This window comes from Cygnus atratus, chromosome 2, assembly GCF_013377495.2.
Source record: "Cygnus atratus isolate AKBS03 ecotype Queensland, Australia chromosome 2, CAtr_DNAZoo_HiC_assembly, whole genome shotgun sequence".
In the NCBI taxonomy this organism is placed as follows: domain Eukaryota; kingdom Metazoa; phylum Chordata; class Aves; order Anseriformes; family Anatidae; genus Cygnus; species Cygnus atratus.
This window is the reverse complement of record NC_066363.1, coordinates 56,516,965-56,530,960: the sequence shown is the minus strand read 5'-3', so window position 1 is coordinate 56,530,960 and position 13,996 is coordinate 56,516,965. Positions and strand designations below refer to the sequence as shown.

At 33.0% G+C, this 13,996-nt stretch overlaps 1 protein-coding gene across 1 annotated transcript in view; it reads left to right on the top strand.

Annotated features, from left to right (window-relative positions):
• The window catches only part of CNTNAP2 (contactin associated protein 2), a 1,162,302-nt gene that overhangs the window by 659,812 nt on the left and 488,494 nt on the right, over positions 1-13,996 (top strand). The window lies entirely within an intron of this gene.

Genomic DNA, 13,996 nt, shown 5'->3' with positions numbered 1-13,996 from the left:
AAAAAATGTCAGAACAAAATCTGCTTACAGTTCTGTTCTCTTTTAAAATGGCTAGGTGCTGCTTGTCAAAAAAAAAAAAAAGTATAATACTAAGCTTAATTTTACTTTTAAGAATCTTTTACACTTCCTTGTCCTTGTAAAAGAAAGCCTGAAAAATAATGTGCAAGAGATAATCCAGTTTGAAGTGATTTCCCAGATCTCCCCTGAATATTTCAGAGACCATTCTCTGAGTAGGGAACTTCCCAATATTAGTAGTCTAATTAAATGGCACTGAGAAGAGAGATAAGCTTATCTTTTCAAATTTGGAATCCTGAAGACAAAAAAATATCACTGTTCAGTATGGGTCTTAACAATTTGCTCATTTTTTAAGAGCTGTTATGATTATGAGTAGTTGAGTGCTTTCATAAATTGAAGCCTTACATTTCTCAGTATTTCTGTCCATTAATGGTGCATACACCAAAAAAGAGTTCTTTCAGATTATGGCTTGAATATATTTGATACACTGCTATCTTATAGAGGAAGGTTGTTAAGAGTTTTTAAACTCTTATATAATTATTATATTTGTACTTCTAGCCAGGTTTGTTTTAAACATCCAATTCAGCAATGACTTGCAGTCTTTATTCAACCAGAATTCTTTGTGAGAGCAAATGCTAAGATCAAAAAAGAGTTGTAAGCTGTACCTTTGAAGTGTTCCACACATGTGAGGTTGCACATTAAACCTTTAGACAGATAACACAAATTTTGAAAGTAGAATTTATCAGTGTTGAAAACTGATTTTTTCAAACACGGCTAATCAAAATAAAATGCAAATGTAGTACTATAAATAGTCTTAACAAGCAATAGAAAGGTTATTGAGATATGAAGTACTGTAAGTAGAAAGGGAAAGAATCCTTTCAAGGTTATTCTCATTTCATTATCTCCTATCGTTGAATCATTAAAAATTCACGTGGAAATTAGTGTTTAAATAATGTTACAAACTAACATAGCTAATTAAAAATAGATTCTAGTCTTGCAGATACTGATACTACACTTTCAGGAAACACTGTAGCAATGATGATAATGCAGTCTAAGACAAATATTACCAGTTTAAAGTTGATCTGTCACAAAAGGTGAACTTCTCTGTTGCTGCAACATCGATCTTTTTCAATGTCCTTACAATGTCCTTAAGTCAGCTAAAATCCTGAATAGGTTCTTCCCTCTCACTCTCTCTCTCTCTCTCTCTCTTTTTTTTTTTTTTTAGCATGCGGACTCTGATAAAAATTCTAGCATAAACAATTGCAACATGCTAAAGCCTTTTAATTTTCTCATCAAAACACAGTGCTGTCACTTTGTCAGAAGTGTCTAAGACATTCAGATTAAATGAAGTTATTAAGCATGCACAGAACAAAATGAAAAGAAATGCCATACATAGTACCTTCAGTGATATTCTGTTAATTTTGATAGGCAAACTCCCCAGAACACTATTATATTTCTGGAGAGACACTGAGAGAGGTTTTTTTTCTGAAATGCCTTTTCTCTCTTTGGCTTGTGAGGGATAGATTTTGTAGTTTCTCTAGGCATTTTTTTATATCCTTTTCTAAGTCAAATTGCAGGTTGCTTTGTTGTAATTTCAGTTGGATTCTGAAATCTGAACTTGAAGTTGTTGGCCTGTACTTTATAATTCCACCATCCTTCATAAAAAAAGTGTACATGTAGATGTTTTAGTGTGATATGCAAGTCAATCATGAATTCTCTGAAGTGTCATTTCCACATCTGTTCACTGAAGTGTGTGGTCCCTTTGCATAAGCTATGTGGTGTTTTTTTTGTTGTTGTTTTGTTTTGTTTTTTTTTTTTTGTTTTCCTCATTATCTTTTATAACCTGAAAGCTCTTCTAAAAATATATCAAAAGGATAACAGTGTCCTAAACTTCATATCCCCTTTTATTTCTAAATAAGGAGTCTGCATTTGTGACACTGCACTTTTGCATTTTAATTGTCTCAAGCTGTGAGTCTGAGAAAGCTTTATTTCTGACTTAGATCTGAGGAACCCATTTATTTTGGTATACTCCCATAAACATTCCTATATGCATATACAAGTTTGTTATTTTGCTATATATATCTGTTGATTAGAAATCACTTGCATCTTAAAGTCAGTTTTCTGTATTCATATCAGCAACTTAATCTTTGTATTCACAATCTGCATCTTATGATGTTAAAGTATTGTCCTTCTGTTTCCTTCTATATTGTATGTGTTCCTCCTTATATTTTTCTATATTAGCATTCCAATTTATGGTTGCTAATAAATAATACTTGCAAGAAAAGAATGAAGAAGTGAGAAAAGTTGGGAACTTCAAACCTTTGTAAAACTTCATAATTGTCATCAAAGAAAGGGTTTTAATTAGTTTCATTAAACTTAAAGGTAAGTTCAGATAACAATCTGTCAAATACTTTTTTCTGCAAATATGCATAAGTGGTTAGGGAAGGGACAACTGCCTCTTGAATTCAGAGGTTCACATATTTGTTTTTGTAAACTGCTTTTGCCAGGTGGATAGCAAAAAGAGTGATCAATTCTTTGATGATTATAAATTTTCAGTATGAATAGAAATCCAGAGGTTTCTTTGATCTGAGTATAACAGTTAAGGGTATTATGACTATTAAAACTTTGCATATTAAAATTCAAACATTTGTCACAAATGCAAAAGTTAACTGCCCATCTTTAAACATAGTAATGTTATGATATTCATCCCATCTCAATGTTATATTTCCTGATCTTACAAAATGCTGAGAAAGCTCAGTCCATTAAATATATGTTTAGAGGGTTTGTACAGCATTTCTAGAATTCTCTGAATGCATGTACTCTTCTGATGTCAATTCTCCTATTTCATCCTTGAAAGGGATACCACATGTATGCAAATGCTGTGTTCTCCAAATTTTCCGTTACACTGACTTCAAAATAAGTGTCTCTATTTATGTTATGGTCTCCTGGTGTCAATATAGCAAATACATACTATATGCAGTGCTGTTGTCTTTGCTGAACAAAAGTTTAATGGTTGCATTTCAGCAATGCAGTGCAATATTGTTGCAAGTATACCTTGGAGAATTTAAAGAGAAAAGTAAAATGGGTACTGTTTCAAGTAGTAAGGCAAACATTAGATAGACCTGTTCTGTGAAGATAACTACAGCTTTTACTGTAAGAGAAATACCACAGATTTCACAGTGATGTCTGAAAAAATCCTTCATTTGATTCATAGCATTTTGACGAGGACTTGATTATGATCAAGTCCTACATAACAATATAAATAAATAGAGGGAATGTAGAGACCCAGGACGGTTGTAAATTGCTTTTTGGCATTAGAAATTTTAGAACAGGCAGGAACAAGCCTGTAAGTCAGAGTTCTCCCTCTCTCTGTACATGCATCTGGGTAGAGTAAGGGGAAGTTGAATATGGTGTAGACACTGAATGGATTAACAAGGGTATCTGGTTTGGACACGGAGAAGTATACTGGGCCTGTAATTTTCAGTAGTGTTGGCCTTTTGGAGAAAGCAGACCTGACTGACACTCTCTGAAATCACACTTTCACTCAGAACCTATTCCTAAATGTGTTCCAGTTATTCCTCAATTTGTTCCTTTATTTGCACAGAAATGCTTGTTGTTGACATGTTGTTTTACAACTTGTACAGTAATTAATATTTGAATAAAGGAGATGTGTAAATCAGAATCTTTTGTGATTTCTTCCCACAGAACTAGTTTTGAAACTTTTACAGTTTTAAAACACAGCAGTAAATCATAAGAGGATTCTCCATTTCTCTGTTAGAGAATAAATCATTTTCAGTACGGATACAGTCTTTTTTATTTTTTTTCAATTCCTTTGTGCCTCTCCTGTGCTGTCTCCCAGCACTACTAAGATCCTGACAAGGGACAGACAGTGATGATGTTTTATTCAAGTCTGAGCTAGAGGAAGTTATGCCAAAGATAGGGTATTTCTGTAGACTGTGTGAATGTGTGCTGTTGTATTTGGTAGAGTGGGTGCTAACTGTCCATTACCCTTCTGTATAACTCTTCTCTCTTCACTGTTTTTGTTTTTCTTCTCTGTCTTGTCTTGAAGTTGGGTTTTGGGAAAGAAGTGAATTTCCTTTTCCTACCTCTAGAGAATGACGTTTCTTTGTTATTTCCAATTATATGCATAAAACAAGAAGTCAGAGTAGAGAAAGTGAATTGCAAAGTTAAAACAAGTCCTAATTTATACTGTTGGAGATAAGGAGCTGTTATGAGGCATCTTAAGCTTGCACCAAGCTACTTAATAGCCCAGGGCCCAGAGGAAATAGTTGATTAGAGACATAATTTTGACTTATTTCTTAGAGCATTTCATCTTAATTGTGTCTCATTTCCATCTTCAATTTCACTGGCTTAAAAATGTGAGAGTTTTCTGTTTGGGGGGGGTGAATCTTCAGTGAGAAAAAAGGTATGCAGTAAGCATCTGTCAATCCACTGTGCTCGTTTTTCTGACAAGCAAAGATGTATGGACTATGTAGTAAATTTCCTATGAGGCACTTGTTTGTGGCATATAGTAACTTCCTTTCTGTACGACTGTACAAAATGTGCTCTGGATGGAGTCTTGTTCCTGGAATAGAATTCATTTGTTTCTGAAATTTGCATTGCTCTAAAATCCTACAGAATTATAGGAAAGGAAGGAAGAGGGGGGAGAGAGAAGTAAAGCAAAATAGAAAAAACAGCTTCCTCCGTTTCACATATGTGGTGCTTTTCTGTGTAAATCTTCCTTTCTTAAAACCTATCAACTATAACCTAAGTCTTTGGGTGGTGTGCCTACATTTTTATCAAGCTACCTGTTGTTATCATTGTGTGAGTCAGTCATTAGCAGTTGTTACAGTCATGGTTCCTAGGTAGTATCACTGGGACTTCAAAAGCACTCAGATCATCTGAATTACAAGTATTATCAGATATCAAAAATTGGAACGGACTGTACTTTTTAAGAGCCATCTTGCTTTGGACTGTTAAATCCAGAACATTTTTAAGTCAATAGATGAGCAAAGAATGCAAATATGCAGAATTTACCTGAGGAAAACAGGGAATTGGTTTTGTTTACCCATTTTTTCTCTTTTCTTTTTGGATCTTCATTTGTCTTCACTGTTACATTTAGACAATTAATAAATAATAAAAATAAACACAGGCAATTGTAGGCATCTAAATCTCTCTCTGCAATTTAATACATAATTCAAATTCTTGATAATCTCATCTGCTCTCTTCCACAATGAACACTGAAACAGCTGAAAGCATACTCCTTGTTTGCATCTGAAAGAAATGAAGAAAGTGAAATCGATCAACACTGCCAATTAACTCTTGAGTTTCATACCTTTCATCATTTATAGTTTTGTTTGAATGTTAGACATATGAAACCAGATAAAATAATGTTGACATACTTTGATTAATTTTCAGGAATGTCAAGAATATTGTTGGTGATGTTATAACACATCAATCCACCAACATGTTTGCATACAACAGTACAAACAGAAATGCTGGATGTAGATGGATGTCCTGAAGAAAAAGTGCAGGCAGGAATCTGATACTCTGTGTAAGCAAATACAAGATCAAATGTGTGATAATGTGAGTTTAGGAATGGATATATGGGAGTATGAGTCTTGCTGGAATAAATTCAGCTTTTGAGCAAAGGCTTATTAGAGATGGGAAATGTCTGCTCACTGAAAAATGCATGAATGAAGTCTTCAAGTGTACTCTCCTTGTTATACAACATCAGTCTCTTGCTAATATGAAGATATTGGTCACAGTGTATATATCTGGAAGTTTTTTCAAAAAAAAAAAAGAAAAAAAAAAGAAGGAACTGAATCTCGTTAGCTTTATTTTACTCTCCCCCTTCCTGAAATCATTAAATTTCTGTATGCAGCAGATATAAATAAATAAATAAATAAATAAATAAATTTCAGTTGACTTTATTTTCTCTTATTGACATTTAAAGCCAAGAAAGACCAAACAACAAGATGTGAACAAAAAACAAACAAACAAACAAACAAAAAACGTGTAATACAGAATAAAATGCATTGACCTGGGAAGGAGTAAGTGGAACTTTATTGCCTCTAAGTCTGTCTATATAAGATTGATTTCCTTTTCCACTAAGTACAGTAGTCGTATCATTGCCTAAGTTTCAGTCAGAAACAAACGCTGTCAAGTCCCTGAATATTACAGAAAATTTATTTAGAAATAGAGGAAATACCCTACATTGTATAGCTCTGATTCCATAGGGAAAGAAAAGGACTTGTAGAAGTAAATAATTCCTCTTCTAAAAGAGAAAAAATTGAAGAAAGAAATGTCTGGTGGAGACTCAGAAGTGAACTACTGGAAAGACACTCCAAAGTGGCAATGAAACTTATGCCCTCCTATATGTCTCTTTTGCTGATACCTTAGTAGGTCAAGATGCAGGTTTTCAGCTGCAGTAGCTGGACACTTTTCCTACAGGAAGAAAGAGAGGGTATTCAACAGACAGTGAATGTTGGGAAGAAGGCTAGCCAGTATTAATTGTTAGAGAGTACTAATAAGGACTATATGTTTTTAGAACACTGAAAATAATGTAGTCTACTGATGGCATTAGGAATCATAAACATGTCTGTCTCAGTTGAATTGTATTGTGAACAATAAGCACATATTTTTTCCCAGTGTTTGAAAATAATCACAATGCTAAATAGTGGAGAATTATAATTAATAATGACATAGCGTATTGATGACTTAACCTGTTTTGCACGGCATCATGGTTCTGCTTCTAGATGTATGAATGTGCCTATTGTCAATCAACAATCAATCACAATTCAACTACACATACATGCACACACACAAAAAAGCTAAGCTAAATTCCTACTACTATCGATAGACTATATTGTTTTCAGAGCCTTTTCTTGTTTTAGAAAGTGACTTACCGATCTTCTTGGCATGTCAGTGTTTCTGAGTGGACTTTCCATATATAGTAGTATTAGTGATTCTCTTTAAAATGATAGAACCTACCTCAGTCTCCCCTTTTCCTCCAACCCTCTCTAAACTTGAGCCAAATTTTTGCATTTCATTTTTTTAAGAGTATAATTAAACAACTATTACTATTGTAAAAAACAAACTAACAAACAAAAAAAACACCACTATGCAAGAAGTTGCCTACAGGCCATTGATTCTGGTGACAGACAGCTGACTTTTGTGTTCAGAAAATTTACTTCTGTATATAATTATGAATGTGAATAATTTTGGAAATCTAGTTTAGTGAGTTATAAATACGTAACAGGAAGACAATATCAGGATACATTCCAGAACTTACAAAAATATGTTTGTGAAAATGGGAGATAGAGAGAAAATAGTTATACTGGTAAGGAACTTGCTTCTGATTTATATAATCTGAGCTAAGAATAGGTCTCAGTGCTGGTTGTAAATACTGGCTCACATATGAAACCTGACTGAAATACCAATTAAATTTATAATTACTGTCTGATGCTTCTACTATATAAGCAAACTGCAGGTAGTCCTTTGTGTCTAGGGCAGGCAGTCAATTAAATTCTTGCATGCCTACAATCCAAGAATGTTATTATCACCTTTCACTGAAGACAATAAATTGCATCGTAAAAAAGTAGCTGTCTAGGACTCTAACAGGAACACTTATTAGTGGTGCTTTTGTAAATCATGAAGTAGATTTTAAGGACTTAACTCTTTCCAAAGAAGGAGCTTCATTCAATCTCACAGTCAGTAGCTTAGAGCTGATTTGTCTGCATAAATTGGCAAAATTGTACTATGAAGCTGAAACAATCATTCAAATCCTTATTTGCCTCTTTGTTTTTTCTTATCAGCAAAGCATTGAATTTACCTGTATAATATCTAGCAGTGTTAGGTAACACGTTGGAGATCCATAACTCTCCACTGTGGGTTTTTGACGGGAACCAGCGTATTGCCCTGTTTAAAAGGCCATAGTATGTCTACTTTGAGTTTAATTTGGAGTGGACAGTATTCTGGTAATGAAGTACTAAATATATAATATTGATGATCTCTATATGAGGGAATTGATAGTTAACCACAAAACCACTAGACCAAGAGCTGACAGGGCTCTTCTGACCAAGTCGGACAAGAGCGTCCTACATAACGAGCTGGCTGGACTTATAGGCAGAACATTAAACTAGATTTACAAGGGGAAGGAGTCCTGAATGATAGAGAAGAGCCAGGGACTGATACATTAGGAAGCAATAGGGAAGCACCTTATCTCAATTAGAAATTGAATTATCTCAAAGGAGCCTGCCAGAGTTCAAGAAGCATTTGGACAATGCTCTCAGACACATGATCTGATTTATTTATTATTTTAGGTGGTCCTTTGGGGACCCAGGAGTTGGACTCAGTGATCCTTGTGCGTCCCTTCCAACTCAGATATCCTATGATTCTATGAATGCTCCTCTAAAAAGGTGCTCCTCTAAAATGTGATGTGGCTGATAGCCCAGCTAAAGTGTCTTGTAGAGCTTTTTCCAAGTATATGAGACCCCAGAATACATGAGATAATATTTGAAAATACTTCATTTCCTTCTTGTATTTAAGTTTCATTATTCTTATTGACCACACTATGCAAGTCATTTTCTCTACGTGCTTTACATATGATGCTCTACGTACAAGCATCTCTGCGTTAAAATCATCTTTTTTATTCTAAAAGATTAATATTAATTTTTTAAAACTTAATCCTTATATTTCATCCTATGAATTGGAAGCTTTCTATAGGGCTTTAGGATACATTACTTTTTAATTAATTAGGTGTATTGCGGTTTTGCTGGCATCATAGCCAAACTGAATGGAATTTTGAAGAGACATGTAGGTCCAATATACTCATAATTTTCATTTATAGGAGTGGGTCACCCAAAATCTGAGCTTCTTGCTTCTTTTTGAACTCTCATTTATACTTACTGTGTGTGCAATTCATGTTCTCCATAGACGTAATAAGAGCTTTTCCTTGTTTCATTTTTATTGCATTTTTAATATGCCTTTTATTAAGAATTTAGCTAAAAGAGAAGAGAAAACTTGAGAAAGAAAGTTTCCCACAATTTATTGTTTAAATACCTTATTGACCATGGTGTTAGTAAACACTGCTTATGCTGTTAATGACTCAGTTATTTTGTATATGATGAAAAATGATGAAAAATCTTGAGGTAAAGAGATGGAATGGTGCGTACCTTGCTTGGTGCATGTTGAAGAAAGGTCACTGAGGAATAATAAACGAATCTTAAATCTTCTGGAGGATGGCAGGAGAATGGCAGTGCTCTTTTTGTCAGTTATATGTACCTTTTTCATGTTTAAATAGATTTTATTGTATTTATGACCTCAACAAAAGTCAAATAGGACAGGTCTTAATAAATGCAGTAGGTGATCTTTTCAGGAATTCTACAAATATCAGGAATGAGCCTGTAATCATATCTCATGCTATTACCCAGAAATAGAAAAATATCACTGTGTCGTATCCATGTATCATTTAGTAACTGAAATTCTCATTTGCATCAATGGCTATGTTGTACTGCATAAAAATAGTAATTCATGTTCCTACTTTTGATATGTGTCATAAACCACTGGGATAGGCATACGACATCACACATCCATGCATGCATACATACATACACATTAAAAATGCATTCAACAAAACTACCCTGATTTTATAGAGAACCCTAAGCCATTTTTCCTAGTGCTTAAACATTTTGATATTCAAATGAAGAAGAAAGCTCCATAGCTAGGGCTATCTACCTGTAGAAACAATTCCTGAATGTCACATAGGAATGTCCTGAAATTTGAAACTTTCTGTTGCTGTCTCTGTTCCATGCTTGGATCAGTAACTGGGAAGTTCTTAAATTGGAACCAGAATAAGCCTTTACAGTTTTCCATCAAAGCCTTTTGGAGTAATGTTCAGGCAGCACAGTAGATATGTGTCCCCCCAAAAGTGACTTCTTTTATACATATTTTGTAAAATTAATATTCTGACATCTGAAATGACCTTGTGTTGTAGTTTGAACTGACAAGAAGCTAAGTACCACACAGTCATTTGCTCGCTCCCCTGCAGTGGGATGGGGAAGAGAATCAAAACAAGATAAAGGTGCAAGAACTCATCAGTTCATCAGTTGAGATAAGGACAATGTAATAAGAAAAGGAAAATTTAAAAAGTAACATTAAAAAAGTAATAGCAACAACAGCAACAACAATAATAATAAACAGTGATGAACAATGCAATTGTTCACCACCAACCGACGCCCAGCCAATCCCCGAGCAACAGCAGCTCCCCCAGTCCACTCTCCATAGTTTTATTGTTAAGTATGACATCAGATGGTATGGAATATTTCTTTAGTCAGTTTGGGTCAGCTGACTTGGTTCTGTCCCCTTCCATCTGCCTGTGCATCCCTAGCCCAATCCCACAGCATAAGAAGCCAAAGTCCTTGACTCAGTGCAAGCACTGCTTAGCGATATCTAAAACGTGTTATCAGCATTAGTTTCATCTTAAGTCCAAAGCACAGCACTATATCAGCAAGTATGGAGATTAACGCTGTCCCAGCCAAAACGAGGACACCTAGTTATGTAAAATTGATAAAAACCTTTTCAAAATTTACATTTGATTAGAAGGGTAGAAGAAAAGTACAGCAACTAAGGATCTTCATGTCAATTTTATAGTAAAATTCTTATTAGTTGCTCTGAAAAAAAAAATAAATCTGTAACAATATATTTTGAAATTGTTGTATACATAATAATATTGCTAATAGAAATGTACTTTCAGTTACTCTGGACTCCACTGTATTCTTTACAGGGATATATTTAAGAATGATTTTTAATAATAAATGTATTCTTAGTGTATCATTATTGCTAGGCAATTATCCTAGCCTTTATGTTTTACCCTTTACATTTGTTCCTCTAATCAAGAAAAACACTGTAAGGACTCCACTTGGCTTTCAATGCTAACAAGAATTTTCCTGTGCTAACAAAACAAACAAACAATCAAAAAACCATCATCTTATGTGAAACTTCTCCAAAACTAGTCTCATTTACACAGCTCACTCTATTTTCTGCTTTGCTGCTCTTACAAAATGCAAGGGCAGGAAGAATCTGATTATCAGCACTTTCAGGAACAGCCGTGGAGTTTAACTGCTCTAAGAACCATAATGACTGTAGCTCACCTTTCTAAACCTATTGATCTACAGTTTCATTCTCTTTCAACATCTCAAAAGACTGCAAACTATATATAAGATATCCTTAGTGAAATAGTGAGTTCATATATTATGTCTGTACTATAAGCCCAAGACTGTTTCAAAAAAGCTTTACTTGTAACAAAAGTAGATGAGGAAGTTAAAAAAACAAATCTATGAATTACATAGATCATTTTAAAATAAAATTAATTAGAAATTAGATTATTATGCATGTTGGTTTTACAATAAAAATGTGTTGAACAAATAATAGTAAAAATGAACAATAAAACATTTTCTTGAAAATAGATGAGTGTGTCCCATTCCCTTTTTCCCTCCTGATATCATCAGGCCAACCATTTAACATGGTGAGGTGAAAGCTTTAATCTGCATGAATGATATTATTTTGGTTTTGTGCTTCTGTCAAAACTTTTGTGCCTCATTTAATGCACCCTGCTATTTATAGTTTTAGTTTTAGCTATTTATAGTTTTATAGTTTTAGTCAAGAATTATTATTATTATTATTATTATTATTATATTTCAAAACTAAAATTCAGGTTTCATAATAGCTCTTATTTACCAGATTCATTCTGTATTGTGTCTGTTGACTAATTGTGATTTTTATCTAATGTGCTTCACAGAAATAGTGAATTGCATAGAGTACATGTGTATGATTATATACATATATACAATACATAATTATATACATATAATATATATACATATAAATAACGTATAATGTATCCGTATATATGATTTTATGTATATTTATAATCATATATATATATGATTTCCAGTTTGCGATACATTAATTAGTTACATAAATGACCCCATCAGAGAACAGTGAAAGTACTACATGACTTACAGACAGAACCACGATAGAATGAACTTTTAATTGCTAATATAATATGTTTGCAGACTGAAAATTAAATACTTATTTACTCATTGAAGAAATTCAGAAATAATTTCCTATAATAAATAAATATTTTTATGATCTCCTTTATGAAAAAAAAATACTGACTATTTTTTCCTAAGAAAGAGATTTGTTGCATGTGTATCTTCTGATAAATTACTTAGGGTTCCATTTAGATAAATTATAATCTCAGAGACTTATTGCAAGTCTTCTTTAAAAAGTATTTGTGAATCAGTTCAGATTTATAAGGGAATGACATGATACAAATAATATTTTCAGTTATTGCCATTGATACTAGTGTTATTATAAATGATTCATCCTTTTATGCATGAGGAATAAAGAGCACATCCTAGAATATGCCTTGAAGATGCACTGAAATGAATACTCTTTCAAGAGTATATCTTCCTGAATCTTCCTCCTTAGTAATATATTTTTGACAAGCAGTTAAAAAGCAGTTAAAGTACTGAAATTATAGAAAGAGATTTGTACTGATAGAGATTGAAAGAGATTTACTGATAGACAAGAATAATTTTCTTTCCTTTTTTTTTTTTTTTTAATTCCCCATAGGGAATTACAAAAATATATTTTAAAATTATTTTAAAATTATTAAAAAATAAAAAAGTTATTCTAAAATTTCCTGAGAGCTTCTTCTGCCTAATAAATAGCAATTGTATACAAAGAAAAGAAAAGCAATATGCTTCAATATTTCAGGTTAATTATTTAACAACCTATAAACACAGGTATATAGAAAAACAAAAATTATATTTCTTCCATTCTTCTAAACTGTTTTGAGGCATGAAGTTATATATTTACCTATTCAAAATATTATTTGGAAACTGATAGGTGGTAGTATCTGTCATGAAAAACATCAAATATGCTGCAATGAATATATAACATAATAATGAAATAAGTTTAATTTTAGTAGTTGTGAAGGGATGCACCATTGTTTCACAGTTAGGCTCTGTGATGTCTGATGCTGCCAAATTTCATAGAATCATTGCCAAAATAAGAGTGCTGGAGATAGATGTTTGAAATAATATTTAAGGGGAGAAAAGAGGCATGCCATTATTAAAACATTACTTTGAATCATATGAAAACTCAACATTTGTTTTAATTAATTAAACTGCTTAAAGCATTACCAAAAAGAGCTTAGCTCTGTGATCAGAACACTGCATAGATAACAAAACAGAGTAGATCCCATAGAAATTGAAGAAAAAACGTATACATATAAATATATATATATATATATAAAATGTATTCTTTTACCAGGTCTACTGATCAGTATAATCAACTTCTTTGTTTACAGTACCAGTGTAACTGAGGAGATACACACCACTTACGGTCCTTCAATTTCATGTTAATGGCAAAACAATAAATTTTGTTGGATAGTGATTAGAGACAGATTGTATTTATTGTTTTATTTCTTACTGTGCATTTCCATAATTTTATAAATAGAAACAAGTTACCTTCTGTAAGAGTTGAAAGCTGAAGGATAAAAATAAATTTTATTCTTAAGCAGCCTGTATTTTAGTTTGTCTTGGAAGTGGAAGGAAAATAGAGGCAAAATAACTTTTCATGTATGGCAGATGTTGAATTCTGCAGACACAAGTATTGCTGGTCTGTGCACATGTGGAATACAAGTGGAAGAAGGAGTGTAGCCAAATAATTTCTGGGTGTAGACAAGAAAATCTAAAGCTGGAAGCAGCCAGTTATTAATTTCTTAATTAATCTTTCTTTCCAATCTTAATTTCTTCTTCTTCTATTTTTATTTTTAGTTAACTCATTATTATTCAGTTTATATTCTAGAGAGTAAGAAAGAAGGAAGAAATCCTTTTTCAAGGAATTCAGACATCTTGTTCCCAATTAAATCTAAGTCTGGATGATATGTGCTGGATAATGTGTGCTATAG